The 26,007-nt window shown below is 42.2% G+C and overlaps 1 protein-coding gene across 4 annotated transcripts in view; it reads right to left on the reverse strand.

The window, feature by feature from the left end:
* RAF1 (Raf-1 proto-oncogene, serine/threonine kinase) overlaps positions 1-20,832 on the reverse strand; it is a 75,967-nt gene extending 55,135 nt beyond the window's left edge. For 2 of the 4 annotated variants that reach the window (XM_027523252.1, XM_027523253.1), the window contains exon 1: positions 20,452-20,805. The gene's annotated coding sequence lies outside the window, so the exon portion shown is untranslated. Of the gene's footprint in view, positions 1-20,451 lie in introns of all 4 variants that reach the window. The other 2 variants (XM_027523254.1, XM_027523255.1) reach the window with 2 other exon arrangements.
* Between the last annotated feature and the right edge of the window lie 5,175 nt (positions 20,833-26,007).

Genomic DNA, 26,007 nt, shown 5'->3' on the forward strand with positions numbered 1-26,007 from the left:
TGAAGCCATTATGGAATTCTACCATGCTTGAACTATTTCCAAAGTTTGATTTACTACTGTTGTTTGGCATTTTTCTTCACAGTTGTTTTATTGTAAAAATAAAACCAAGCACCATTCCTGTTCACCTGCTCTGTCAAACTAAACTGTAAACATGTTCCAACTACACACACATCCATTTGTCCTAAATATACACTGCTGAAAATAAAAAGTGGTTTTAAGCCACAGTGTCCCTACTAAAGAAATGTAGAAAAGTGTTTTTAAACATGCCTAAGATCATGTAGAATGCAAAAGAATGAGTAGAAAGAGTAGGCTATCAGACAGGAGGAGGGGTGGTTCAGCCTAACAGAAATATAATAATTAACAAATATTTGGGATACATGTCCCAAAACAATAATGATTTCTTAGGCATAACCAAACAATGGCAGTTCCAGTTTAAATTTTTGGATGTCAATCTAAAGTGTTCTTCATACACATAAGTTGTGAACCATGAAACTAATCAACAAAATTAAAGAGAATATCAAAGTTTTCTTACAGTTTTCAGTAATTTCAGAACATACAAAAGCTAAAATTTGAGAAAACTGATACATTTTCACATTAGGTTTGCAAATGATTCTAGAATCAGTTACTAGTCATTACCTTCTCTATATTCGCTATGGGCCTAATGCCGTATGTTGTAACCTCTAAAAATAAGTCTCCATTTTAGTAAAATGATGAAACCAGTATCTCAGTGAATAAAAACAAGGAACTGCTGAATGTCAGCATGTTTCACAGACCACAGCTAATTAGATGATTAAATGATAGATTTCTCAAACTCTTTTAAAAATAATTCAGATATAGGAATGTTAAGAAAAGCTCAACTTTTTTTTTTTGGAACTCAACTTTTATAGCAAATTCATTTTTTTTTTTTTAACAATCAAGAATCCATTCCTGGGAGTTTCCATGAACAACATGCACCAGGACAGTCAAGCAGAAAAGTGAAGAAAAGGAACAGAAGCAGGGTGCCAGTGATTTTCATCTTACGCTTTCAAGAAATAAGATTATCTTTATAAAAGTCTAAACACTGGCAAAGCAAGGTTCACTTCTGTCCTCGGACAACAAATCAAACGGCCCATAAGAGCACAGCACCTACCACTCATCTCCTAGGCATTAGCAGAGAAGTCACCAACATTCTCCCGGCTAAGGCAAAAGGCTTTACAGAACTCTGCAGGCTGCATTTCCAGTCTGCAGAGTTTTGAGCACTCTTCCCACAATCCTCACGCCCCAAACTACACAAACCAGCACGTGACTGAGAAGCCGGTTAGAGCAGGAAGGAACACTTGGGTATGCAAACAAAGTAAAAGGGTAGTAAATACAGGGGCCATACTGTGTCTGTGAAAGCTGACTTGCTTAAAATTTTTTAGAGAAATCAAGTTATTTCCTAGTCAATTCCTAACAAGCTGTTGAGAAGTGACATTACAAAGGACACTGGGATACTTTATTCTGAAACTCAGAATGCAGAATACACAGGTTATGATACAGGCATTTTAAACTCAACACATTCATTTCAGCCTTCTCACCCTGTGGCTCAGCTCGAGCAATAACCAAAGAACTGCTTCATTCAGAGGCATTTCTAAAAATGAATAAATAGCACCAGATTAATAAAACAGTAATAAATTAAGTACTCTGGGAGATTCCTGCTGTTTTTTTGTTTTTTAGCTTACCATGTGCTATAAAAAAAGTGTTCAGAAAGCAAGACCGTTTCAGGTGCAGGATTATTAGGGAGCAGCACACATACAGAGTGCTTACCAATAAACAGCCTGGGACAAGCCAGATGTGATGGGAGCACAACTGTGAAAACGTAACCGCCAGTTCGCAGTGTGTACCTCCAGGGATTTGAGTCCTATGTTTAAGGTCCATCATCTAACTCAGGGCCTAATTGGACGGATAAACGTTTGACTGGAAACACTATCCTATCGACGTCTGGAGATACAGACCTCAGCAGAGCACTCGCTCAAACATTCCTCATCGATTGTCTTGTCAGTTACTCTCCTGAAGGGTTAGACACCTTGGGACCATGTAAGTAAAACAAAACAACCCCGATTAATCCAGGAAGCTCTTCAGGAGTTCAGTGTACAAGAACCAAAATGTTCTAGGACGTCGGCCTAAAAGAGTCAAGAAGCAGTTGCGCCAACTTGGGGTTAAGGTTGACTGTTTCACCCTCTCCCTACCTCAGCCAAGCCAAGCAACCAAATAAATTTTACTCTTGCTTCCTGAGTAGGGAAACACACACACACACACACACACACGTATAAATATCTCACAGAGACAGATGGTCAGCATTTTTCTTGAAAATGCTTCAGTGAATCAGTATATGAAATCTGTCTTAAAACCTCACTTTTGAGCTTTTATTCAAATATTACTCTCTTTTATTTCACTTAAAAATATTAAAGTGGTAGAACACAAATACCTAAGGCAACTAGCACTTTGGTGTTAAACTAGATTTTAAAGACATTCTTAAGCTACCTAATATCGAGTTTCTAAGAACATAGCAATGCATTCTGTGGTTGAGATTGATTGGAGAAAGTTTACTTCAATCAAGAGAACTTAAAATTTTACATAACTTTACAGTTTATTCCTCTCCACTATCTCACAGTACTATTAAAATTAAACAGGCTAAAATCAGGTATTATTCCTAGTTCTTCTGTAGACAAAGAAAACAAGAAGTTCAAAAGGTTTAGTGACAATAAGGGAAGCAAAACAAACAAAAAAATTCAGGTTCTCAGACTCTAAATTACAGGTCTATTTTAACACATTAAGAAAGAAAAATAACTGTTTAACATTGTTACTATTACTACTTTGAAATAAATAGTTTATAAGTAATGCGGTATATGGGGAAAAAATGTTTTATATAACATAAGCAATTTAAATGTCCTTCATATTTAAGAGATTTTTACTTCCTTTCTAAATAATGATTTAGTTCAAATTCATTATCTTAGAGCAGTTGTTTTCCCAATGCTTTTTCTCACATAGCCTTTCTTTCTTATCCATTAAATAATACAGAATAGAAGAGTATCAAAAATATAATCCTGGGACTTCATGGGTGGTCCAGAGGTTAGTACTCCACACTCCCAATTCAGGGAGGCCTGGGTTCAATTCCTGGTCGGGGAACTAGAGCTCACATGCCGCAACTAAGGGTTCGAGCGCCTCAACCGCAGACCTGCCTGCCTCAACCAAGGCCTGGCGCGGCCGAGTATTTCAAAATGCACACAGACGATCTCTTATTTAGAAGCTAACTCTTAACAATCTGCAGCAAGTGACTAGCCAGTGAAGCCAAACATAAGGCAGTCTCCACTGTGTCTAACGGCCTGTGGCTCAGGGGTGAGAGCGCTGGCCTCATAAACTGTTTTTAAGTCATTCTTTTTTTATCTTCACTCCAAAATTTTTCTACCCAAAGTTGGTAACAAACAAAAGTTAGATAAAATAAAATCTCCATGTAATTAGAAGACTGCTAAACTACAAACCATGACTCACTAATTCTGAATATTAGTCAATACAAAAGAACTCCTATACATCAAAATAACCTGGGCACTGCCCTAGAGTTAAAATTCTGTTGTAATATTTTGCAGCTGCTGTGAGTTTCTCCTTGGTTCAAAAGGAGAGAAATGAGGAGGAGAAACGGGTAGCAAGGGCTTGAAAAGACTATTGCTAGAATAAATGACCTGAACACACTAAGATGCCCACAGCTTTAAACAGCCTTTTACTCACGACATTTAGACTTAAGATGGACTTGGAGCTCACTCCCCTCTACTCAGCATGTTTTACAAAATGTGAAAATTAAACAATGTATGTGAAGCACAAAGTGTTGGCCTGACACAGTTAATGTTCCCTACTATCATGATGAAACAGTCAGGAATTCTAGACAGCCATAAACCTCCAGCCAGGGTTTTTGAGTTCAAAGCCTAACACTCTTCACTACTACGGTTACTGTGTTCCAAAATTAAGACCTAGCTTCCAAAATACAGATCAACTGTTTAGCTCTCACGTTACTTCTGTTAATGTGTGCTATGTGCTCAGTCGCTAAGTTGTGTCTGACTCTTTTTGACCCCATTTTGGACTGTAGTCCACGAGGCTCCTCTGTCCATGGAATTTTCTAGGCAAGAATACTAGAGCAGGTTGACATTTTCTCCTCCAGGGAATCTTCCAGTCCCAGGGATCAAACCCACCTCTCTTACATCTCCTGTACTGGCAGGCAGAATTCTTTATCACTGAGCCACCTGAGAAGCCCAGTTGGGGGAATAACACAGCTAATATGCTATCTTGTTCATTTGATCTCTGCAAATGGTCTCTCTATTCCCAGAGATCCTCTCCAGAGCCTGCATGGAGTAATAATTCTAGATGCTTTACCATCAGTCTATATCTTGGAATCTGTAAACACATTTCTAAATTATCTACACATCAACACATGCCTAATTACCTGCAATTAACAACCAAGGTAACTTTCTGGAAAATACCTCCTTCTCTGCTTAGATTTATCATTTCCTCAAAAAGCTTCTTATTTTTATATTTCTCCATGGTAGGAGAAATTAGACAAGATTTACCATCAAAGAGAAGTAAACCTAATGCTATGTACAACTTAGGGCAAGCCTTAGAAGAAATGTAAAATTCCCTGTTTCACTGTTCTAAAACGTAAAACACAGTTAAAAGTAGCTCTATTAACTATAGAGGGCAGAGGTGAAGTGCATGTCAATTGTAACCAGTTAACTAATTAAAGTATTCTAACTCCATATCCTCCTGGTAAATCAGAAAATTAGAAAAAAGGCTGAGAGCACAAAGTAGGGGAAATGGCAGCACTGAAGCCGAGTCCATTAACCTTAGAGACACTGACAGCCACTCTGATCACAACACGAACACTGCTCCAAAGCCTGGCGCCAACTCAGTTTTCATTACTTAATTGTATAATGAACTTCTAAAATTACAAAAACCAATACATCATTTTAGAAATCTCTGCACTAAGCTCACTTTTCAGAGTACTACTATCACATAGTGTCTAAGCAGCTTAAATATTCTCGTAAGAACTGGCAAAATTAGGTGGGTACCCCCAACCACTCTAAACTTTAAAGGCTTCAGGGTGAGCCCACAATTGCTTTATACATATGCAAGTGATTAAGTGTTCCTAGACGTTTATGAAATATTGATTAGTGGTGAAGAGAAAGAATACTTCTTAAAGTGCTATTTTAAGCTAATTCCCTAAATTAAATACGTAAGATTAGAAGAAAAGTTTTCACATACAAAGTCATAGCACAATGATTATCATCTTATAGAAAAAAGGTAATGGAACTAATTATTTCTATTCAAGTCAAAAAGGTTTAGAAAAGACAACTCTTCAACAGGGGTATCTCGGGACTCCCCTGGTGGTCCAGTGATTAAGACTCCTCGTTTCCACTGCAGAGGGTGGGGGTTTGATCCCTGGTGTGGAACTAAGATCCTGCACGGTGCAGTCAAAAAAAAGTGGGGCGGGGGGGGGGGGGGGGGTATCTCTGAGGGCCCTATGAAAAATAAGTACCTGGAAAGGCAAATTAGAGTAGCCTCAATCCCAGCCCTCAATAAACTTAGTTTAGATCAAGAAGTAACACAAGGACAAGGTGGGGTTAATCATACAAGGCCTATGAGAAGGAAATGGATCTACTCTAAGTCATAAAGGAAATTATAAAACAGCATTCCCAGAAACCTAACAAAAACCTTAAGTTTTCATCACATCTTGGGGTTACATTCTGAGGTGCAGAAAAGGTGTAGGATGCAGTCAAAAACTAACCTAGAAACCCCTTTCAGATCAGATCAGATCAGTCGCTCAGTCGTGTCCAACTCTTTGCGACCCCATGAATCACAGCACACCAGGCCTCCCTGTCCATCACCAACTCCCGGAGTTCACTCAGACTCACGTCCATCGAGTCAGTGATGCCATCCAGCCATCTCATCCTGTCGTCCCCTTCTCCTCCTGCCCCCAATCCCTCCCAGCATCAGAGTCTTTTCCAATGAGTCAGCTCTTCGCATGAGGTGGCCAAATACTGGAGTTTCAGCTTTAGCATCATTCCTTACAAAGAAATCCCAGGGCTGATCTCCTTCAGAATGGACTGGTTGGATCTCCTTGCAATCCAAGGGACTCTCAAGAGTCTTCTCCAACACCACAGTTTAAAAGCATCAATTCTTCGGCGCTCAGCCTTCTTCACACTCCAACTCTCACATCCATACATGACCACGGGAAAAACCATAGCCTTGACTAGATGAACCTTTGTTGGCAAAGTAATGTCTCTGCTTTTGAATATGCTATCGAGGTTGGTCATAACTTTCCTTCCAAGGAGTAAGCGTCTTTTAATTTCATGGCTGCAGTCACCATCTGCAGTGATTTTGGAGCCCAGAAAAATAAAGTCTGACACTGTTTCCACTGTTTCCCCATCTATTTCCCACGAAGTGATGGGACCGGATGCATGATCTTTGTTTTCTGAATGTTGAGCTTTAAGCCAACTTTTTCATTCTCCACTTTCACTTTCATCAAGAGGCTTTTTAGTTCCCCTTCACTTTCTGCCATAAAGGTGGTGTCATCTGCATCAGATCAGATCAGTCACTCAGTCGTGTCCAACTCTTTGCGACCCCATGAATCGCAGCATGCCAGGCCTCCCTGTCCATCACCAACTCCTGGAGTTCACTCAGACTCACGTCCATCGAGTCAGTGATGCCATCCAGCCATCTCATCCTCTGTCGTCCCCTTCTCCTCCTGCCCCCAATCCCTCCCAGCATCAGAGTCTTTTCTAATGAGTCAACTCTTCGCATGAGGTGACCAAATACTGGAGTTTCAGCTTCAGCATCAGTCCTTCCAAAGAAATCCCAGGGCTGATCTCCTTCAGAATGGACTGGTTGGATCTTCTTGCAGTCCAAGGGACTCTCAAGAGTCTTCTCCAACACCACAGTTCAAAAGCATCAATTCTTCGGCGCTCAGCCTTCTTCACAGTCCAACTCTCACATCCATACATGACCACAGGAAAAACCATAGCCTTGACTAGATGGACCTTTGTTGGCAAAGTACTGTCTCTGCTTTTGAATATGCTATCTAGGTTGGTCATAACTTTCCTTCCAAGGAGTAAGCGCCTTTTAATTTCATGGCTGCAGTCACTATCTATCTGAGGTTATTGATATTTCTCCTGGCAATCTTGACTCCAGCTTGCACTTCTTCCAGTCCAGCGTTTCTCATGATGTACTCTGCATATAAGTTAAATAAACAAGGTGACAATATACAGCCTTGATGAACTCCTTTTCCTATTTGGAACCAGTCTGTTGTTCCATGTCCAGTTCTAACTGTTGCTTCCTGACCTGCATACAAATTTCTCAAGAGGCAGATCAGGTGGTCTGGTATTCCCATCTCTTTCAGAATTTTCCACAGTTTATTGTCATCCACACAGTCAAAGGCTTTGGCATAGTCAATAAAGCAGAAATAGATGCTTTTCTGGAACTCTCTTGCTTTTTCTATGATCCAGTGGATGTTGGCAATTTGATCTCTGGTTCCTCTGCCTTTTCTAAATCCAGCTTGAACATCAGAAGTTCACGGTTCACATATTGCTGAAGCCTGGCTTGGAGAATTTTGAGCATTACTTTGCTAGCCTGTGAGATGAGTGCAATTGTGCGGTAGTTTGAGCATTCTTTGGCATTGCCTTTCTTTGGGACTGGAATGAAAACTGCCCTTGTCCAGTCCTGTGGCCACTGCTGAGTTTTCCAAATTTGCTGGCATATTGAGTGCAGCACTTTCACAGCATCATCTTTCAGGATTTGGAATAGCTCAACTGGAATTCTATCATCTCCACTAGCTTTGTTCGTAGTGATGCTTTCTAAGGCCCACTTGACTTCACATTCCAGGATGTCTGGCTCTAGGTCAGTGATCACACCATCGTGATTATCTGGGTCGTGAAGGTATTTTTGTACAGTTCTTCTGTGTATTCTTGCCATCTCCTCTTAATATCTTCTGCTTCTGTTAGGTCCATACCATTCATCTCTCCTTAAGTCGATGGCCTATATTTAGGGTATTTACTCCGTCTTTCTCAGTGCCTCTTCCTCTTTAAAGTAAGGATTACAATGTACCTACATCATCAGGCTTATGGGAAGATTAAACGAATTAAGGTAAACTCTAGCATGCAGTAGTTAAGATAAAGGTAAGCTGTTATCTTTAGGATGCTTTTTTTAAAAATGTATCTTTAGACCCAAAAAACACACTCAATTATGAGATGGTCGAATTATAAGGCTTGGGAGAATTGAGAATGACAAAGAATAGATTCACTTTCTTCAACTGCAATCAAAATCTCCCAAGAACATACGCTCAGTACCATAAGGAGTGAGTGATGGCTGAAACTGCCTGCACTATTAAAATACTTTTTTGGCAGGACAAAAACATAGTTGAATACTCATTTCTTCTTTGTTTTTGTTTTTTGGGGTTTTTGGGGTTTTTTTTTGCCACAACACACAGCTTGAACCCAGGTTCCCCGCAGGGAGAGCGCAGAACACTAACCACTAGGGCTGCCAGGGAATTCCCTACCCATTTTAATATACTTAGAATGCAGCTTCACTCTTCATTTTTCCTTTAAGCTTATTTCTTTGCTCAGTCTAGCTCTGTTCCATCTGAGGGACTGGGTAATCAATTTTTCAAGATTACTCCAAGCCTCCTTTAAGGAGTAAGTGTTTTTCTATTTTCTTTTTTTTCCTTTTTTTCATTCAATTGGTCATACAACACCGGAAAAAACCCACCCTCACATATAAAAAGTTTCTGCTGAAACAGACACACTCCAACACTTAAAAATAAAATATCATCTCATCCAAGCTAGGAAACAATAATAAGTCTGGTTTGGAAATGGCCTAGCTACAGTTTCCCAAGCAGTCCAAAGGGCAACTCAGATGCTGCAAGGTGGAGTGTGTGTCAATATTTTGAGTTTCCTCACCCCTCTTTCTCAATTTCTGACCACAAACTGGTAACTTCATCAGCTGACTGGCCAGCATAAATGCACATGAAGAAATGTGATACTCTACCCTTCTCATAGTTAGCAAGCCGGGCTGCCCAAGTTTAGAAAAGAACCTAACTTTTTTAAAGGATAACTAATTTTTTAAAAGTTCATCAGCTAGTTCAAACAATTACATTAAAACATCAGTTCCCTGGTTCCCTAAAAAAATAAAACATCAGTTCCACAGTGAAAGACATATGGAGCCGATTTTATTTTTAACTCTTAGTTTTTCATTATTTTCATTTTAAGTCACTTTGTCTAAACTCTTTAACTCTTTTTACTTTTCATCTCCAAATCAGTCATTGCTTCTTCATTTAAGCAGCAACTGTTCATTTTTAAATGAACAGAGCTATTTATAAAGTATATCCTTAAACACAAGTAGAAAAATATGCAACACACAAATAAAATATGGTTTAAGTGTGATCACTCTGATGGTCGGGTAATAATGAAATAAAAAACAGCTACACAGTGGAAGGGGAAGGAGAGGAAATAAAAACCACCCAGACATCTCATCCTGCTAAGCTAATGCCTGGAAACACTGACTTAACCATACCAATAATTTCTGTTCCACATAAAAGGCATAAATTTTACTGGCAAGTCCTGCATAATCAACAAGTGATTTAAAAAATAGCATGAGCTTCCTTCAAAAATAAAGACATGAAAAAAATTTAATAAAATAAAGACATTAAATATAAAATAAGTGAATCCACTATTCTGCACACTGGCATCTCTCACTTGGGCAGACATTGAGATTTACCCTCAAGATAAGTACTCCTCCAGGTTTACAACGTTGCCAAAGCTATTTCAAGAAGTAACCATCTGATTCAGTCATTTTTCCAATGATTCCTTGTGGAGTCAATGGCTTTCATACAGAAAAATCCCCTGGTCTTCAACGATACCAACAAAGGTAAGCATCTTGCTTGTCTTGAGAACTTGTAAGAATTACAATAAGGTATATCTGTAAAACCATTTGTTTCCCAGAAAATACTTTAAATCAACTCTTCAAGAATATTTTTCTTAAACCAAGGACATGTTCAGAGGTTTCCACTGTAAACTGGACCATTAATTCATTAAAACTCTAAGTTATACCCAGCTACTTTGCCACAGGAGTAAAAAAAAAAAAAAAAAAACTAAATATGAAAATGTAACCCATGTAATTTACACATCAAAGTCTGAACGCCTTAAGGAAAATAACTGTATGTATTTCCTACATTTTGTTATATACTCCGTCATCCAGTACAGTAGGGCTTCCCTGATGGCTCAGTGGTAAAGAATCCACCTGCAATGCAGGAGTCAACGGAGACGCAAGTTCGATCCCTGGGTTGGGACAATCCCCTGGAGGAGGGCATGGCAACCCACTCCAGTATTCTTTCCTGGAGAATCCCCATGGACAGAGGAGCCTGGTGGACTACAGTCCACAGGGTCGCAGAGAGTCAGACATGACTAAAGTGACTTAGCACACATGCCAGTACAGCACCTTGCACAAAATTAATGTTTAAATAGCTGAATAAACTATTAATGGAGAAATGACGTAATTACACTATTTATACTAAACTTTCTCATGGATATTGAATCACTACCTACCACATGAAAGTACTGATACATAGAATCCAAAAAACCAGAATGCCTCTGTATACTGCAACGTGGCACAGAACTGAGTGGAAAAGTGTAAGGAGCACATCATTTGACAATTTCTAATAATCTATTTCAACTGCCAGTGGCTTTGAAGACTATAAAGTTCAGAAAAATAGCCCTTGCCTTGTTAAAGTAGAAAAAAACAAAAAACCATGACTTACCAAAGACTGACATGTGCTAAGAGCTTTCAGGATGACAAACAGGCCTACAACAACAAGAACTGACAGCTTTGTGTGTGTGTGGTGATGGGGAAAAAGGAGTAACTTCTTAAGAAAGCTATAAGAATGTGGAGCATGGAACAATCACTTCCTGCCTGAGCAGAGGAAGAGGCAGACAATGAAGGATGATTTCACTGTAGCATCTGAAATTGAAGGGGAGGCATTTTAATAGGTGCCTGTAAATGTTTTTCTTTATAAAAAATAGAATTTTAATGTACATATTTTAGTACCCCACTTTTTTCACTTAGTGTATCTTACCACTCAAGATTAATTGAAATAATTATTTATAAGTTAACTGAATATATTTTAGATTAAAAGGGGATGAAAGGTATAAGGAAGGTAAAAGCAACAACTACATGTACCAGCTTAATAAAAACCCTTTTTTTTTCCAAAAAAGGAGTCATTAATTGTGTAATTAATTTATCTCTTTGAAGAACATTATATACAAATACATTTATAAAGGAGGAAAAATTCCATAGATGCAAATACAGCCAACTTCCTAAACTTCTGGTTTGCTCAGTCAATCTAATTAGCAGTTAAGAGAAAAGCCTAGAGCCACTTCACATCCATTAGGACAGTTATTATCAAAAAAGCAGAATATAACAAGTATTAGCAAGGATGCAGATAAACTGGAACTCTCATGCATTGCTGGTGGGAATATAAAATGATGCAGCTGCTGTGGAAAATAATTTGGCAATTCCTCAAAAGTTAAACAGAATTACCATCAGTTCCAGCAATTCCACTCCTGGGAACAAAAGCAGAGACTCAAACAGACACTTACAAATCAATGTTCACAGCATCATTATTCATAAAAGCCAAAATGTGGAACCTAAGAGCCCATCAACTGTTGAAAGGATAAAATATTTTGTGTGTGACACTGGAATATTATTCAACCATGAAAAGGAATAAAATTTTGACACACAGTATAATATGGATGAATCCTGAAAACACAGTAAGTAAAATAAGCCAGATACAAAATTATAAATATTGTATGATTCCCCAAAGGTCCAAAAGTCAAAGCTATGGTTTTTCCAGTAGTCATGTATGGGTGTGAGAGTCGGACCATAAAAAGGCTGAGAGCCAAAGAATTGATGCTTTTGAACTGTGGTGCTGGAGAAGACTCTTGAGAGTCCTTTGGACTGCAAGGAGATCAAACCAGTCCATCCTAAAGGAGATCAACCTTGAATATTCACTGGAAGGGCTGATGCTGAAACTGAAGCTCCGATATTCTGGCCACCTGATGCAAAGAGCTGACTCACTGGAAAAGACCCTGATGCTGGGCAAGACTGAAGGCAGGAGGAGAAGGGCATGACAAAGGGTGAGATGGTTGGATGGCATCACCGACTCCATGGACATGAGTTTGAGCAAGCTCGGGGAGATGGTGAAGGACAGGGAAGCCTGGCATGCTGCAGTCCATGGGGCTGCAAAGAGTGGGACACAACTGACTAACGATGATTCCCTTTATATGAGATACTTGGACTAGCAAACTCAGAGAGAAAGCAGAGTTTACCAGGGGCTGGAGGTAGGGAGGAATTGGGAATTATTGTATCAATATAATTGTTACAAGGTTCTATCTGGTATGATGAAAAATTTCTAGAAACAGATTAGCAGTCATGTTTGCACAACACTATGAATGCATTTAATGCCACGGAATAATACACTCAAATGTGGTTAAAATAGTAAATTTTATGTTACGTATAGTTTACCACCACCACTCCCTCCAAAAAAGCCTAAGGGGCCCATTTGTGAATTGTCAGACAGCTAGATAAATACTAGGCACGGAGTATTTATGATGGTTATTCTCACATTCACATTTCTCTAATTCCAAGCCAGACTAAGACCAAGGAAGGTATTAGAGTATCATTTATACCTTCCATGTAGAAAGCCTATGAATGCAGAAGAGAACAGCCAGTGTGGCAAGAGCCACTTGAACCAATGCATCAGAGCTACTAAAGCAGACAAACGTCCTCAGGGAGCTGGCACTGAGCACCCAGAGCACTCTACTGATAATGCAAAATAGAAGGGGAAGCTGAGCAAGGTTGATTCCTTCCATAGAAATCCTATGTTACAAAGCTCCGAGTATGAGTTTAGGAAGTAGCACCTTACAATCTTAATTGTAAACATTAGTGTGTGATGGGCAGTAGGAACAATCCACAGGTGATGAACCTGTGAATCTCTACTTATGCAAATAATGTTTACTACATAATCAAGACAAAGTTTCAAGAACTAGAGATTTACAAATTAGACATGTCTCAGTTCTAAGGAGCTTATGTCTAGCCAGAGATGTAAGACATCTATATAAAAAATTCAGCTCAATCAACATCATTTAGCACCTTACACTCAACGACCTGAACTGAAATCAGGGGCATCAACACTGTGCTAAACTCTGGGTATTCAAAGGTGATTAAGATACAGTCTTGTGAGAAAAGATGAGAGGTGAACAAATATTTAAATAAAATACATGTCACAATAAATACATATCAAGTCTACAGTGTACAGTACCAAAAAATACATACACAAACCATCGAAGTTTAAATAAAAGGTCTTATTATAAAGTCTAGCATTAAATGTAGTGTTTTGATTTAATAATTTCACCGAAGTACACAGACCTGGTCCCTCAATTTCTCAAATTTTTTCACAAATGTCAACAAAGAAGGACTTGCACACTGACTAGAAAGCATTAACTTGAATTTATGATCTAATGGGATGATAAACTCACAAATGACTATATGATAAAGGCCGTAAGAAAAATAAATGCAAGGGTCTTAAGATAGGGTTCAAGGAAGAAAACATAATGAGAAAAAGGAGAGGAAATGGTATTTAGAAGATGGTGTTCAAAATGGCTCTTAAAAGAGGAACAGATAAAAGTGAGGAAATCGTGTGACTCTCTCAGTAGATAAGGTCACTGAGGCAGGAACTTGCCTAATTCACCCTCCACCACTAGCCTGCTGCACTCACTCAGGTGCTTAAAAAAAAAAAAGCCTTCTGAATTCCACTGAAGATAGTAAGAGAAATCCACACTACCAAGATATAAAAGCAAGAACTGTATCCTTAGTCTGAAAAGCAAAGGAGACTCTTGGACAATTTGGCAGGAAGTAAGGGCAGCTCACCGACACGTGAATATTCTTGTATCATCACAAAACAGGCAGATACCTAAGAACCTCATAAAGCACTTCCCTCCAGGAAAGAAAGCTGGGTATGGGAAACAAAGGAGAAAGTAGAGTTACTCTAAACAGTGTAACTTTCTGTATCCTTTGAATGCTGGAGCATGTGAGTGTATAATCTATATAAAAGATTAATAAAACCTAATTTTTTTATATTATAAAACAATATATTCAGAGACAATGAAAAGTAATATAAAGTAATAATAAATAATTTCTGTTTAACAACCACTAGTAACATCTACATGTGCTTTCTTCCTATGTGTAGCCTCTGAGTTTTTGTTTTTAAAGCGTGAGATATAACTTACATCCCATACAAGTCACCCACTTAAGGTGTACAACTCAATGGCTTTTATTAGACTCACAGAGTGGTACATTTAGCTCCACAATCAATTTCAGAACATTTTCAATACTTCAAAAAGAAACCGCTATCACTGTTCACTGCCATTCCCCTCTCCCTCCAGCCACTGGCAACCACAAATCTACTTTCTGCCTCTGCAGATTTGCCTGTTCTGGGCAATTCATGCAAAAAGAATCACAGAATATGTGGGGTTTTCTGACTGACTGCTTTTATTTAACACGATGTTTGCAAGGTTGATACATACTGGAGAATGTGTAAGTTTTGTTGTTGTTCTGTTGCTGAGTCATGTCCAACTCTGAGACCGCCCCAAACTGTAGCATGCCAGGCTTCCCTGCTCTTGACTATCTCCTGGAGTTTGCTCAGATGAATTCCTTTTCACTACAGAATACCATTCCATTGTACTAAATGTTGTGTTTTAACAGAACTACAATCATTCAGATACAGCATTTCTTGTGTCATAAATGCTTCATATACGCCACAGTTCAAGAAAAGCGCTGTGCCCCATAGTGGGCTGTCCCTCAGTTTACTTATCATTGAACATCTCAAGTTTTTCCAGTTTTTTCTACTATCAGTTCAGTTCAGTCGCTCAGTCGTGTCTGACTCTTTGTGACCCCATGAATTGCAGCACGCCAGGCCTCCCTGTCCATCACCATCTCCCGGAGTTCACGTCCATCGAGTCAGTTTTCTACTATATAGTTTTCTACTATAAACAAACTTTTTAAAATGCAAATGGAAACTCCTTTCAAAATAATCTATCTAGATCCAGGGAAATGCCTCTCCCAGAAACTGAGCTTCCTAATCAGATTTGCCAGAGAACAAAAGTCATGTTCTTCTAAGGAAAACTCAGGATTTCATCTACCCTAAAGTCAGGATGCAACAGTTAGAATTGGACATGGAACAACAGACTGGTTCCAAATAGGAAAAGGAGTTCGTCAAGGCTGTATATTGTCACCCTGCTTATTTAACTTATATGCAAAGTACATCAAGAGAACGCTGGGCTGGAAGAAGCACAAGCTGGAATCAAGATTGCCAGGAGAAATATCAATAACCTCAGATATGCAGATGACACCACCCTTATGGCAGAAAGTGAAGAGGAACTAAAAAGCCTCTTGATGAAAGTGAAAGAGGAGAGTGGAAAAGTTGGCTTAAAGCTCAACATTCAAAAACTAAGATCATGGCATCTGGTCCCATCACTTCCTGGGAAATAGATGGGGAAACAGTGGAAACAGTGTTAGACTTTATTTTTCTGGGCTCCAAAATCCCTGCAGATGGTGATTGCAGCCATGAAATAAAAGACGCTTACTCCTTGGAAGGAAAGTTATGACCAACCTAGATAGCATATTCAAAAACAGAGATATTACTTTGCCAACAAAGGTTGGTCTAAGTCAAGGCTATGGTTTTTCCAGTGGTCATGTATGGATGTGAGAGTTGGGACTGTGAGGAAAGCTGAGCACCAAAGAATTGATGCTTTTGAACTGTGGTGTTGGAGAAGACTCTTCAGAGTCCCTTGGACTGCAAGGAGGTCCAACCAGTCCATCCTAAAGGAGATCAGTCCTGGGTGTTCATTGGAAGGACTGATGTTAAAGCTGAAACTCCAATACTTTGGCCACCTCATGTGAAGAATTGACTCACTGGAAAAGACCCTGATGCTGGGAGGGATTGGGGGCAGGAGGAGAAGGGACGACAGAGGATGAGATGGCTGGATGGTATCACCGACTCGATGGACGTGAGTTTGAGTGAACTCCGGGAGTTGGTGATGGGCACGGAGGCCTGGCGTGCTGCAATTCACGGGATCGCAGAGAGTCGGACACGACTGAGCGACTGAACTGAACTGAAACCTAGGTAAAGGATAGATGTTAAAAGCCATCTAACATGGAAAAGTATGGGATGGGGTGAATTCGGAGAGTAAGCACTGACATGTATACACCACCGCGTGTAGAACAGAGAGCTCTGAGGAAGCTGCTGTGTAACGCAGAGCTCAGCTGGGTGCTCTGTGATGACCCAGAGATGTGGGGAGGGGGCTGGGGGAGGCCTAAGGAGGAGGGGATATACGTATACATACAGCTGATTCCCACTGTTATACAGCAGAAGGTGACACAACATTGTAAAGCAATCACACTATAATTTTTTTTAATTTTGAAAAGAGAAAAAAAAAGTATGTCCCCATAAAACCCAGATTAAGAATGAAAACTCATAATTTTAAAGACACAGTAACATAGTTAACCATTACTAGCCGGATTCTTCCATCAGAAATGTTTACGGATGAAGAACGTAAATACTCTGTCCAAATGTGATGCCTAGTATTAAGTAGCTTCAAAGAAATCAGACCACCTTTCCCTTCCCGAGCAGGATGAAAGAAAATAAACAGGAGATAAGTCTTGACTAAAACAGTAAAGATGTATTATTTACTCTTGCTACTGGATGACAGTACATGAAACCCAACAGGCAGAAAGAAGATGTCACCCATATAGTCCACCAGGATCCTCAGAAGCCATTAGACATATCTGGTTCCCCTAAAACATTTTCACTGCCTGTGACTTCCCATTCATTAATCAAAAATGTAAACAATTTCTAAATCACAAAGGTTTTAATTCCAAATCAGTTTTACGATTGTTAATCCCCACCCAGTAAAATCCCTTAGAATCTGATCTAAAAATAAAACTATGTGTCAAGTGTTCCTCAAGAAAAACTATCTACACTGATTGGAATGTGAAGCAATTAACACACTTCTTGAGTGAGTTGCCAGAGAGACTTGAGATAGCCTGGGCCAAAACCAGTAACAAAGGAACAACACCCACTTGACGTTTTCCTTGGTTAAACTGACATTCTAGGACTAATTTTAGGAGAAAGGCGAACAGATCTGAAGTTACCTACTAAAGTCATTGTGAGCTTCACAAGTATCCCGGGAGAAAAGGAGGGACAGAATGACGCAACCACTATAAAATTAAAGATGAAAACTATGATATGTAATTAAGGAATTCTTACTCACAACTTTAAGGCAAAAAAAAAACCAAAAAAACAAAAAAAAAACAGCCATTAGTATTCTAAGGATTACAGCAAGGTAGTTAAGCCCTGTACCAAAAATACTAACTGAATTATAACACAAATAACTAGTATCACATTTGCAACCTGGGCAGTTTAGCAAATAAGAATTCTTAGACATCCACACACAAAGATACACACACACACACACACAACCAAAACCCTAAACAACCTCATCCTAAATGAACCCAAGTGTCCCTTGATGTCCCAATTAATTTAGTCAAGGTGAACAAGTTTCCAACTACAGTCATTTCTTTCGGAGAACTGATTTTCACAACACACATGATTTAAAAAAACAAAAGATCTTTTAAGTCAAAGCTTGACTTTATGGTTTCATAAACCCCCCACTGTCACATAGTCCACCGCCTTTCAAAGGCACTAGTTAAAATTCTCTTCTGCAAGTCAACATTAAGGCATGCTGTTCATCTAACAAGCTCCTCCCAAGACCAGGATTATTATGTATGGGCTATTATGTTAACATGCAAACAAAAGCACTCCCCATGTAACATTTTTCTATTTTTAGGCAACAGGTTATTAACAAAGCTTTATCTGGAATTAAAATGTGATAGAATCATGCACCTACTACAAACAGGTTACTTGAAATAGTAATTTGAAGTTATTAATTATATTTTCCATTTAATAAGTAGCCTAGTGCTTCTGGAGAAGTCAAATTTAACTTCCAAGAAGTTGTTGTTTAATTCTCAGAGCAAACTTCTTTGGATTTCACAAATGGTCTGTTCTAAACTAAAAGCAACTAGTCTCCGAGCAGTTGTAATATAATACTTAATGTTTAACCATTCTCTATTTCATCTTTTAGATACTTTTCATCATAAGTGACGAGCTTAATCTGCTTCTCACTGTTTTCTCCTGCAAAACCAAAACCTATAAAATATGTTCTCCTGTATTTCACTCAAGCCTTCTCCTTTGAAGGCATACACATCTTTTAATTCTTGTTAAATAAGAGTTTTAGAAAACTAAGCACTTTCACTACAACTTATAATCACAAACACTGTGTATCTAAAAGATAATAAACTTTTACACAGAAATAGTAACAGGTTAATTTTCCCAAGTATCCTGTGTTCAACTGGGCCAAATGTTGGTGTTGCATTTTAAACAGCACAGCCCTTAAAGTGATAAGGGTGAAAACAAGCCAAAAGAATTTTAATCTTAATGTTCTTGAGTGGTATATAAGCATCACAACCCAAAAAAGATTCAGGAACTTTTAGATGAAGTCTGTTAATATCATAATAGTCACTTTAGCACAAACATTAACCACAACAACACAGCTCTTTGGGGAAAATTATGTTCATAGAGCTAAAGACTTTAAAACAGAACTGGAATCCACAGAATCAATCCAAACAGTGTACTATATAAAACATTTACTAAACTAAAAATCCTCAGTTGCATTCTACAAGTTTTCAGCTGTTTCATATAATCTGCCTATTTCTAAGCAATTGGGGAGCACAATTTATGTTGTCAACAACCATTTAAAATGCAGTATTAGTAGACTGTCTTACACTTATAAAGACAACACTTTTGTGAGCAAGCACAACTTCAGAAGAACCTTTTGCAAGAACCCCGAGAAATACGAATTCTGTTCATTCACCACAGTGCAAAGCAAAATATCTGACAAAAAGCATTTATCAAAATGTTCTTGACGGAACTTAACAAAGTAAATCTGTGCAATTACTAACAGCTTTAACATCATCAAGAGAAGGGGGAAAATCGATTATCAGCAAGAAAATTAACAACACTCGTCTAAAATAACTCCAATTAAACCAACTAGCTCACTATTTTCAACAAAGAAAGATCCTTCGCAAGCTAGGCAACCTTTGTTTCAGACCCTCATCTCTCACCACTTCCTTCCTGCACCCCAGACGGCTTGCTGCTCCCCAAATTCATCCCAACTCCTGCACATCTCGGGGCCTCTGTACCAGCTGTTTCCTCAACTTAGCCTGCTCCGCCCTCCCCACCTGAAGAGCATTTGCTCAGCACGAAAAGTCCCCTCCAGTCTACGAGCTCCCTCAACTGCCCCAGGCAAAACGAGTTGTTCCAAACTACCACGACCCTGGGTAAACCCATCCTAATCACAGCGTATTGTTTTCACACTTGGGAGCGAACAGAGGGGCCGCGTACCTCCACTCAGACCCTAGAGGACGAAGCAGGCAGAAATAATGAACGCGGGCTGAATCCATTCCCTCCTTAAGACTTTTCAGAACCCCGTCACACCTAGAGGAGGCACAGCAGACCCTAACCTTCCTCCCACCAGAGAAAGGGGCACACCCTGGGCCCCTGAGCGAGAACAATGAATGAACACAGTCGCCTCGCCTCTCCTCCTGTCCAAACGCCTCTCTCGGGGCATCGACTAGCTCTGCAGAGCCTCTGCAGCTGCACAGCTGAAGCGTCCAGGCGGCTCTCACTTCACACAAAGGAGCCCTGGATCTTTTTTCCCAAGCATCCTGGGGCCGACCGTCAGTATAAGCATCCCAATGGTATCATCAGTAACCCGCAGAATCCTGAGCCCCAAGGGGAGGCCCCGATCCCTTCCTTTGTGGTGGAACACCGACCTATTTCCTCCTCTTGTCCCCGACTGCTCTCACCTTCCCGAAAAGGGTGTCACTTGAGAGAAGATGCAAGCCCGGGTCCCCCCACTCCGCGGCCAGAAAGAAACGACGGTGGTCCACCTCAGTGACAACACGGATTCGAGGCGTCTGGGCGGATTTTCCCGTGGCCGAAATACAAGGACTGTGCAACGGGAACTGGGGTGGCGCCCGCACGTTTCCCCGAAACACAAGGAAATCTCGAGTGGGGAATGTGGGGACTCGGCTCGCCGGCCATGACACCGAGCCCCGGGGCCCCCGCCCGCCCAGCGCCACCCGGGGTGACAGCGGCCTGGCCCGGCCCTCCGCCCGACCGCCGCGGGGCCGTTCCGTCAGCTACGCCCTAGCCGGGCCGCCCGGGAACCCGGCCCACTCAGCCCCGCCGCCCCGCTCCCAGGGCCCGGCCCTGCAGCCTACCTGAGGGAGCCCGGCCGCCTCCGCGTCCAGTCGTCCGGCGGCGGCGTCTGGTCCGCTCCTCCTCCCCGCGGCGGGTGAGGGAGCGGGAGGCGATCACATTCGGCGCGTCCCCAACCCAGGGGACGGGGCCCCGGGCAGCTCTCGCATTGTCCCACTCGCGCTCCGCGGCCTCAGGGCACACACCCCAAAGCCCGGCCACCTGTCCCTCTCCGGGCCCCAAGAGCGGCAGGAAAGCCTTCCCGTCTCACTCTCGTTCTCGCCTTAATCCCGCCATCTAAGATGGCGGCCCCAGCGCCCGCACTTGAGAGACTCTCGGGCGGCCCCGGCAGGCGAGCCCTACACTCGGTGCTCCTCCTCCCGACCTGCGCCGCCACCAGCTCTGCTTCTGCGCGAGCCCGCCTAGGGGCCGACTTCAAACTTGGCTCGGGCATCCATCGCTCTGGCCTGAACCCTGGTCCCACCTCCTAGTGGGCGTGGCCTAGAGATCGCGCTGGTCGCCATTTCCGAGCCGTGAAGGCTCTAGGGCGGGTGCTGACTGGCCAACGGAGTGGCTGTCGAGGAGGGTCAGAGTTTAGCTGCCCCGAAGGAGTCTGAGACTTAAAAGGGAGAAGAAGGCCAGCCTGGTGACATCTCAAGGTCCAGAGATAACCAAATGAGCCCGAGGACTCAGTGTAGAGAACAATGTCCAGCTTTGGCGTCTCCTCCCTGGAGTCCGACGCATCAGGTGACACATCGCGACTCTGTCATTTACCCATCATGTGGGAAAGTCCGTAATCTTTTGAGTCTCAGTTCTTTGGTGGCTCAGACGGGAAAGATGGGAAAGAGTCTGCCTGCAGTGCAGGAGACCCAGGTTGGATCCCCGGGTCGGAAAGACCGCTGAAGAAGGGAATGGCTACCCACTCCAGTATTCTTGCTTGGGAAACCCCATGGACAGAGGAGCCTGGCGGCTACAGTCCATAGGGTTGCAAAAGAGACACAATGTAGCTACTAAACAGGAACAAACACATGAATATTTTAATGCATATACCCATCGCCCCAGCAAGTCCACTTCTGGACACTAATTCTAGAGGAATAGGTACACGAATGGCCACCCACTCCAGTGTTCTCGCCTGGAGAATCCCAGGGACGGGGGAGCCTGGTGGGCTGCCGTCTATGGGGTCGCACAGAGTCGGACACGACTGAAGGGACTTAGCAGCAGCAGCAGCAAGCACAAAAAAGCACTCGCTAAAATGTTCATTGCCATGTTGTTTGCATTAGAGATGACACTGGAAAAAAATGTTACTTAGTTAAAAAGGAAACTGTTCAAATAAAGGGTGCTATCTCCACAGTACAGGGTATCCATCTGTTAAAAAGAATCAGTTCTATGTACTGATTTTTTTTTCATCAAAGACATTACATTTTAAAAAGTAGAACATGTTCAGTTCAGTTCAGTTCAGTTCAGTCGCTGAGTCGTGTCCGACTCTTTGTGACCCCATGAATCGCAGCACGCCAGGCCTCCCTGTCTATCACCAACTCCCGGAGTTCACCCAGACTCATGTCCATCCAGTCAGTGATGCCATCCAGCCATCTCATCCTCTGTCGTCCCCTTCTCCTCCTGCCCCCAATCTCTCCCAGCATCAGAGTGGGAGTCAGCTCTTCACATGAGGTGGCCAAAGTACTGGAGTTTCAGCTTTAGCATCGTTCCTTCCAAAGAAATCCCAGGGCTGATCTCCTTCTGACTATTCATTCTAACACAGGCACACAATGCTACCCAATACCATGTACATTTTTTACTTTAAATTTTTATTGAAAGCCTGTCAGTACCACACGTTGTTCTCCGTATTGAGAAGTCAGCAATAATCAAAAGCTCTGTCTTGTGAAGAGAAAGCCAAAGAAAATATAGTTAGTCCTATGTACGGTATAAAGGGAAATGAAGATGAAGCAAGAAGAGATAACAAGACTATGTGGACTCAGCTTCCTCGGTGGCTCAGTGGAAAAGAATCCACTTGCCAATACAAGAGGCAGGGGTTCCATTCCTGATCCGGGAAGACCCCACATGCCGAGAAGCAGCTAAGCTCACGTGCCTTAACTGCCTTAACTATTGAGCCTGTGCTCTGGAACCCGGGATCCACAACTACCAGGCCCATGGACTGCAGCTAGTGAAGCCTGCAAGCCCTGGGGCCACGCTCGACAGCAGCAAGAGCCACTGCAATGAGAGGCCCGCACACCTCAACTAGAGAGTAGCCCCTCCACTTGCTGCAACTAGAGAAGAGCCTAAATAAATAAAACTATTTTTTAAAAAAGAGTATATGGACCTATATATAAATATAAAGTGAAAGTGAAGTCGCTCAGTTATATCTGACTCTTTGCAACCCCATGGACTGGAGCCTACCAGGCTCCTCTGTCCATGGGATTTTCCAGGCAATAGTACTGGAGTGGATTGCCATTTCCTTCTCCAGGGGATCTTCCTGACCCAGGGATTGAACCCGGGTCTCCTGCATTGTAGACAGACGCTTTATCATCTGAGCCACCAGGGAAGTCCCTATATAAACATAAAGTAATATGTAAAAACAAAGACATAAGTATACAAATACACATAAGTATGGAAAGGGAATCCATGCAGGGGAAAGACTGGAAGACATTGAATAGGGAGGACCGTGAGGGGATATTTTTTAATTTGGAATAATGACATTTCCTATAATAATGATGTTTGGGCTTCCCTGTTAGCTCAGTTGGTAAAGAATCCACCTGCAGTGCAGGAGACCCCGGTTTGGTTCCTGGGTTGGGAAGATCCGCTGGAGAAGGGATAGGCTACCCACTCCAGTATTCTTGGGCTTCCCCTGTGGCTCAGCTGGTAAAGAATCTGCCCGCAATGTGGGAGACCTAGGTTCAATCCCTGGGTTGGGAAGATCCCCTGGAGAAGGGAAATAGCACCCACTCCAGTATTCTGGCCTGGAGAATTCCATGAACTGTATAGTCCATGGGGTCACAAAGAGTCGGACACTACTGAGCGAATTTCACAACGTCATTTCCTGTGAAGGTTCTTGGCCTCCTTATTCAATAGAAATTGATCAAAGGGTGGATAAGGTATAGGAATTGCAGTGAAGGGTCCCAGGTCCCAGCCTGAGTCAACAATATGTGACTCACAGGATTAAATGAGATAAAACATGGGAAACACTTAGCACAGAGCCTGGGAGTTGAGGCTGACCGCCAAGGTTCACATTTGAACTCTGCCACTTCCTCACCTGTGACTTGGACAAGTCATTTAAACCTCAGTTCCTCAGTTTGTCATCTGTAATGAAAAAGTGATGGTACCCAGCTCAGAGTTGTAAGGATTCAGTGAGTCTAGTGTGTAAAGCACTTGGAAGAGTGCCAGGCTCACATCAAACACTGTAGAAGTGTTAACTGTAATCATGACAGTTTCTCTTATCATCCTGTCATTACTGAGTAGGGCACGGCACCAAAGCTGCACTTGCTGACCCCTAGGCCATTCCTTTCCTCGACCACCCCTAGCTGGTATTTGCCCAGCATGAAAGTTGAAGGAACCTGTACCTCATTCAAACCTCTCAGCTGACCAGCTAAAGTGGCTACTTCATTGTTCCAAAAATAATTTATTGAGGGGCTTGAATTCATGCTTCCACTGCAGTGGGCACGGGTTTGATCCCTGGTCAGGGAACTAAGAGCCCAAGTCAAGAAAAAAAAAATTTCTTGGACTAAATAAAAACAAAAATATGATGTATCAACTTAAATTATAAAAAAAATATTGAGGTGAAGTACACATAACGTGAAATCAGCCATTTGAAAGTGAATGATTTAAAGCTCATTTTAAAGTGGCACTTAGTGCATTCTCTGTGTTATGCAACCACCACTTCTACTTCCAAAACATTTCCATCACTGCAAAGTAAAGACCTTACCCTTTAAGCAGTTTCTGCCCCTCCTATCCTCTCCTCACTCAGCCCTTGACAATCACCAATATATGGATTTATCACTACGGATTTATCTATTCTGGACATTTCTGGCCCAGGGATTGAACCTGGATCTCCCTCACCGCAGGCAGATTCTTTACCATCTGAGCCACCTAAGGTCTTTAAACCTGGCCAAAAAGGGTGCATTTTTCAGATGAAAGAAAGTAAAATTTCACAAATAGTAGCTACCATTTATGGCACCTATTGTAACTAGGCAGTTTTCATAATCTTTGATACACATCACAGGGACTTCCCTGGCAGTCCAGTGGTTAAGATTTCATCTTCCAATGCAGAGAGGTTGCGATCTATCCCTGGTCCCAGAGCTAAGATCCCACATGTCTGTCAGCCAAAAAACCAAAATATGAAACAGAAGCAATATCATAACAAATTCAATAAAGACTTCAAAAGTGGTCCACATCAAAAAAAAAAAAATTCTTAAAAACATATAACACATCACAACTTGAGAAACGTGCTGTTCGAATGAGGAGCCCCTCCGAGAGGGTAGTTAATACAGGGGCAAAGTGGGCCGTGGTGGGGCTGGGTCTGGACCATTTCTTCTGTTTATTCCTCATCCAGTTGCTGAAGACTTCTGCTGTGCCTACTGTGTGCCAGGCCCCGTGTTAGCCCTGGGTCCCAGGAGCCAACAAACCATGGTCTCTACCCTCAAGGACTTTGGGGTCACAGCGGGGAAGACAAGCAGTGAACAAGCAAACCAACACATCAACGTGAGACTCAGGATTGCAGTACATACATGAAAGGAATGACCACAGAACAAAGGAATGGGGGGCTAGGTGTCTTTAGACTCGGGAGGTGCTAGTTAAGCTGGGCAGAGAAGAAAGGAGAGCCCCAGGCAGTTGGAACTGCACTTGAAGGGCCATGAGTGGGAAGACGTGCAGACCGGTGCGGTCAGAGCTCAGAGAAGGAGGGAAGCGGGGAGCTGGGGCTGGCGCGGTGGGGAGATGACAGAGGATGGAGTCACGCCAGCCCGACTCCCACGCCCGTGCCCTCTCCATGCCATCCTGCCTCTCCAGTGAGTTTAATTTTAGTCCCAGATGAGTCTGAAGTGTGGGCCCAGCCTGGGCTGCGTGCTGGAGAGACAGAGCCATGTAAACAGTTACCCCACCACCTGGTCCCGGCATGCTCTAAGGGCAGGAGCTGGCCTCTTTCTGTGGGAGGGCACCCTGGGGAGGCGGGGGATTGACCGTTTCTGCCTGGGAGGGTCAGGGAGGCCTCTGCAGAGGCAACCTTTCAGCAGAGGCTTAAAGGAGGAGTCAGAATTTTCCAGGCTGAGAAGGGTGGCGGGGCAGGGCAGGAGGTGGGAACAGTACGGGCAAAGCATAGGGGTGTGACGTGTTCGGGGACTAGCAAGCAGCTCTGGGGTGGGAGATGACCTCCCTGGGGCAGAGCGCTGCAGAGAACGGTGAAGGAGGGCCAAACCTCCCTCAAGCCAAATTGGGCAGCCTGTAACGAGGGGTGCGGGGCTGCCTCCTGGGGGGTCCACAGTGCACGCTGTGGAGTCACAGGCAGGAAAACCTAGTTCAGTGATCTTGGAAACCAGCAACTATTAAGGCCTGTGCAATGACTTGGGGCTTATAACCTGGAACGATCTCCA

The sequence above is a fragment of the Bos indicus x Bos taurus genome, chromosome 22, assembly GCF_003369695.1.
Source record: "Bos indicus x Bos taurus breed Angus x Brahman F1 hybrid chromosome 22, Bos_hybrid_MaternalHap_v2.0, whole genome shotgun sequence".
NCBI lineage: Eukaryota > Metazoa > Chordata > Mammalia > Artiodactyla > Bovidae > Bos > Bos indicus x Bos taurus.